The sequence below is a fragment of the Dama dama genome, chromosome 1 (assembly GCF_033118175.1).
Source record: "Dama dama isolate Ldn47 chromosome 1, ASM3311817v1, whole genome shotgun sequence".
Lineage (NCBI taxonomy): Eukaryota > Metazoa > Chordata > Mammalia > Artiodactyla > Cervidae > Dama > Dama dama.
In genome coordinates, this window is record NC_083681.1 from 66722146 (window position 1) to 66728145 (window position 6000).

Here is a 6000-nt window from a genome sequence, read left to right on the forward strand (position 1 = left end):
ACTGTGAGGTGAGAACTGGTTGATGTTTTAAGATGATAAGTTGGGTAATCTGCTACATAGCAATGAAAATAGTAATGTTGAGAATAGTTGGAAGAAATTGCACTAGATAAGCCTTAGTTACCCATAGGCAAACCGTATACATCAGTACCAATGAAATTTTCTGTTGAGTAAATTTCAGTCCTAAAGTTCAGTGTTCAGTCCTTATTATTACTTTCTATAGAAAAGCTTCAGCAGTTTACATAACCATGTGCATCTAAGCATTTGTTGGCATCCCTCATGATTGTATTTCAATAGTCCATGCATCAGCAATCCTGACTATTTTTTGTTTCTTTTTTTTTTTTTTTCTCCATGAATCCCTGAAATTTGATTTCTGAATTGCCTGAATTGCCTGAAATTTAGTCACTTTTTCTGCCATTCCATCCAAGCACAGCGGTCATATCAACTGGTCTTTACTGATCTGGGAAAAGCCATTGCTATAACCACTAGTCTTTGCTGTTTCAACTCAAAGATCACTGAAGATTACAGCTCATTTCTGATGCATGTTGTCTAACATGAGGTATAAGAAGGAAGCATTCTCTCATTAAATGTGAAGCGGGACGACTCTGTGTTGTTATATTCAAATAAGGAAATCCCACAAGCTAATCCTATTGGCTACTAAGTTGCAAGAAATAATGACATATTTTAGCTTACTTTTATCCATTTTCTGTTTTTTGTGCATGGGCTTCAGATGAAGTTTTTGGGATAGAATCAGATTCCAACTACCATGATATCTAAACTGGTTCCAAATGTGTAGATTGGGGACCACAGGGAGTCCCCTAAGCCCTCCCAGGGTCAACACGGCTAAAACTGTTTTCATAATAATGCTAAGAAGGTGCTACCTTTTCTTTCTATCATAAGTACACAAAATTTTTCTGCATTTTATATCTCTGTTTAATTCTTTATTAAATATGAAGAGATACAACCAGTGATAGATTTGTAAACTGGCTCTCAAAAAACTCCCAATTTTTAACATTTTCAATTCAGTTCCATCATGTGAATATTCTGACCATGGCTGATTTCAAGCTACCAAGTAACATAACTGAATGTAAATTTGAGAAGAAAGGCTCACAAAGAATGAATGATTCTTTGTTTGCTCAGTATGAGCTGACCCCAGCATATGCTGGCTGTAAGCATCATAAACTGAGGATCTTTAGGGTCTTCAATGATTTTTAAGAGTCAAAGTAGTCCTGAGATGAAAAAGTTTAAAAAGCCCTGTTGTAGAGGTTCTATTGAAGTTATCACAGAAGCCAGACTCCTTCATTCCTAATCCTCTTGGGAGAAATTCCACTTCTGTAATCTTTTCCACAAACTTCTAAATGTATTTATATCTGTTAACATCCCATTTTTGGTTTGAAATATTTTTCCATTAAGTACCCATAATGAAAATCAGTGAATGGAAAATGTCAGAGGGGGGTTATCACCAAACCTCACTTTCAAGATATACTTAGAGCTTACTTTCAGCTAAAAAGCATCCCTGTAACATATTGTTGAATATAAAAATTGAACAAGCTCTTCATAAAACTTTGCAGTTATCTACTAATTCCTTCCCATAGGAGAGAAAAATGAACTATTCAACACAGTTTGTATCGAATGATTAGCTATGATCCAGACACTGTCCTCTATTCTGGAGACACAGTAGGTGATAAAATATACGAAGTCTGTGATCTCTTTGAACTCACATTCTAGTGAGGGAGAACAAAAAGTAGATAAACACACACAGGTAGAATACAGAATATATAACAGGTAGTGCTAGTTGTGAAATTATACACAACTGGGAAAAGGGCCAGTGAATGATGGCACAGAAGGGTTATTTTTGTGTGTTGATTCAGGAGGAGGATGCAAATAGGGCAAGAGCTGAGCAAAGACCTAAAAGAAGTGATGATATAAGTCATGTAGTTAATTGATAGAAACAAAACACAATAGCTCTGAGGTTACAGCCTGCTTTGTAGATGTAAGGTTGATATACTGAAGAGCACTTAAAGGGGAAGATTTTGTAATCTAGGAAGAAGTGGTTACCTTTAGGAAAGTGGGTCATTTATAAGTGGAAATAAGGAAACTGACCTTCAGAGAAGCAGAGAAACAAAGGCCCCAGAACAGTATGGTCTGAGGTGTGCATACCACAGATAAGCACTGGTTGCCATTGCACTGCAGGCGTGGTGGTCTATTACCACACCCAAGCATCTTCCCGGCAGCCCCATTGCAGCGATTCACACTTGGGCCACGTCCCACCGGGATCATACATCTGTTGATTCCATGGCATTAGAAACCTGTGTAAATTGTTCCTACTTACAATACACATGCACCTGGACAGTGATCCCCATTTTTAGTATTAATGTTTCCAGATTTGGCCTTTCCAGCGCTGTTACCTTGACTGGGGTTCTGTCTTCCCTTCATCTAGTTTATTTCCTGCTTGCCCATTGGTGTCATTTCAGAAATTGCATCCATGATACCTTCTTTCCTGTTCTCTGAAAGACGTGTCAGCATTTTCTAATCATACTCACTACACTCTGTACTTACTCTATTGTTTAACTACTAACCATGTAATGTAATTGAATATTTACATTCTTTATCTCCTACCAGGTTGTAAAATACTTAAAGTTGGTGCATGGAAACAGATTTAAATATGTACTGAGAGTGGGTGCTTAGCTATGTATTTAATCATTATGTGTCGTGATTTGTAATTTCAAAAAATAGACATTACATTTTTATCAAATTCATTATATAACCTTTGGAATAAGCTTTGAGAGAGAAAGTAATTTGTCCTAGGTTACTCCTTGAGTTTGTTAAGAAGTCAGAAAGTGACCAAGGTCTTGAAGCAACTGTATCCATATTTTTTCCACATTACCAGGCTGTATTACCTCAGTAAAGAAATAGGACAGATATGTTTTAATCCTTTGGTATCACTCTGTTTTTTCAAGAATGCAAATTAAACTATTTGAAAATAGAATAACAAATGCATCTCCTTATCATCATACGTCTATAGAGAAGTAAGTGGAATATGCTTCTAAAAAATGATTTCATATTCTTCATGAAAAATGCTACTGACACATCTATTTTAAGTGCACAATTTCTATTTGTAAAGTAGAATAAGGAAAATTATTTTGAATATTTATCTGTCTACATGATTTTTTTCTGCTTCAGAACTTTTGATTTTTAAGTTCTGCTTTATTTAACTATACTACTTTCTTTCTATTAGCTATCATTTCATCTCCTCCAACTATTCCCTTACTTACCACTCGAGATCATAGTCAAAGCTATTTCATGTCAGAATCACAAAACCTTATTCACAACTATATAAACTCTTCATCTGTCAAATTGATAAATTCACACATAAAAATCTTTTTTATTTTTCACCACACCCTTCCTTTAGTGAATAATTGCCAGACATTCAAATATGTATTGCAGCTAGAATATGTGAAATGTGTTAATTACCACATTTTTGTTCCTTTTTTCAGGTCAACTCTGTTATATTTTATTTCAACACGAAGGGATCATTCTTCTTACACTAATATGTAGAACTATTAATTTTTGTTGTTATTATACTAGGATATAAATGATTAATTCTGTCAGCTTGTGGCCATCACCAGCTAATAGCAGGATAGAATTTTCCACATTTCTTATCAGCTTGCTCAGTGTTGGTCTTTTTGTGCTGTTAAAGAAATTAATGCATTGCTTGTGATATGTGCAGAATTGATAACCTTAGTGGTTGATAGGGAGTTACCGATCGTTAGACCTCTGAATTGGTATTCAGAATTGGCTAAGTCATTTTCCTCTGTCAGATCTCAAACTTCTCATAAACTTTGTACCTTATTACCATGAGATAACAACTGCAAAGAATTTAGTGTCTTGAAAAATAGGAAAAGTGGGAGGCGGGGAACCTAGTATGTGTATGAGTGAGTTGATTTAATAATGGAAGATAACCTCTTTCACTATAATCTCAGAGACTTTCTATTTCTTCAATCATTTGTTATGCTATCTTGCCTATTTTTTTTTTCACTTCTGTTTCCCATATCACAATATTATCTGGACGCTTATGTTCAAGGATTGATTCATATTTGTATTTCATCAATTACATTTGTAAACATTCTAAGACTCTTATATGTGTGTATGTATGATGGATTAGTAAGCAAGTTATTATACATCCAATCTGATAATGGAAATAAGACATGGTCATTAAAAGAATCAGTAACCAGACTCTATTTGAGGGGGAATATTGAATGGTGAACAAAGACTTCATCTTATTGAGTAGTTTGATAAAAAATCGTGGAGGGAAATAACCATAATACATTGGCTGGATATATTGCAAAGAAAAATATATAAGCAGAAAGCATTTTGACATGAATAGCATAAATAAAAAAGCCTAATAAGACTTTGAAGGCAAGATCAAATAATTACTGAAGTATAATAATGTTATTAGTATTAAGGGCCAAAAGGGAGGTAATAGAAAGATCAAAGTGAGCCCAGAATTCTTCAGTAAAATGGTTAGATTCTAACTGGTAAGGAAATGTCAATTTTTGAAGTTTTTAAGGAAAAGAATAGATGTAGTCAAAGATTTGCTTTGTTTACTGAAGTATATTACAAGGAACATAGGACTGGCATTTGGGAATTAATGCATCTTTCTCTAAATAGATGGGTGAAATTATGTAAGTTATTTAATGGTACAGTGCACTTAATGTACTGTAATGCTCTATGCTTAGGAAGTGAGTCATGTAAAACAAGGCAAGAAGATATTATTTTTCAAATGAAGATATCTATGTCCATCTGAAGACAGATTCAACGGCTATTTTAATGGAAACACCTCAAGAACATACTAGTGAACACACCACATTCAACTTGGCTCTGAAAGCCAGAATCGTAGGAATGGCTCCCCCTTCCCCAAAGATCATGGAATCTGTCTTCCCCTCCCCATGGATATTTTCATCACTTGATGATCATGTGTACCCTGAACATGCTTTGTATTGAATAACAGAAGAAATACAGGCGGAGAAATATTGTACCATTTCTTGGCCCCTTACAGTTTTGACGGTTTCAACCACCCAGGTTCAGACAGATTAGTCAACCTCAGCTCCCTCTTCATACCACCATCCTGGAAGTTTTGACCTGGTAAAGCAGAGTGTACATGCTGCCTACAAGGGGGCAAAGCTCCCTTGTAAGGTGAGAGTATTAAAAAAGTGATGCATCAGGGACTTCCTAGTGGTCCAGGGGTTAGCACTTCCCTTTCCAATGCAGAGGGTGTGGATTCAATCCCTGGTAGTGGAGCTCAGTTCCCACATGATTCCCAGCCAGAAAACAAAACAAAACAAAACATAAAATAGAAGCAGTATTGTAGCAGATTCAGTAAAGACTTTAAAATGGTCAACATCAAAAAAATCTTAAAATACTCGATCATATGTATCATGATAGAGATCTGATTCTTTTTATTCCATTGATTGGATTATGTAAGGGGCTAGGTAGAGATTAAAAAGGTTACTTAAAGGCAGCATTACCCCCAGTCTGCTTGTGTTTCAGAGCTTGATTCTATGCCACTTCCTCAAGGAAACTTTCTCCAATCCTGCAGTATATTGTCAGTACCTTTATGATGAAATCTCAGGATCTTTAATGGGCTTATTTGCTGTGATTTTCTAACAGGGTGATTGGCTGCATTGTTTCTCATACTCTACGGTTATTAAATAATATGTCCCCTAAACATTCTTTGTGTTGAATGACAGAGGAAATACAGGCTGAAAATACTGTTTTATGAAAACCAGATTGTTGGTGTTGTTTAGTCCCTAATTCATGTCTGACTGTTTGTGACTCCATAGGCTGTAGCCCATCAGCCTCCTCTGTCCATGGGATTCCCCCAGCAAGAAGACTGGAGTGGGTGACCACTTCCTTCTCCAGGGGATCTTCCTGAGCCAGGGATCAAACCCATGTTTCCTACATTGGCAAGCAGGTTCTTTACTCCTGAGTCACCAGGGATGG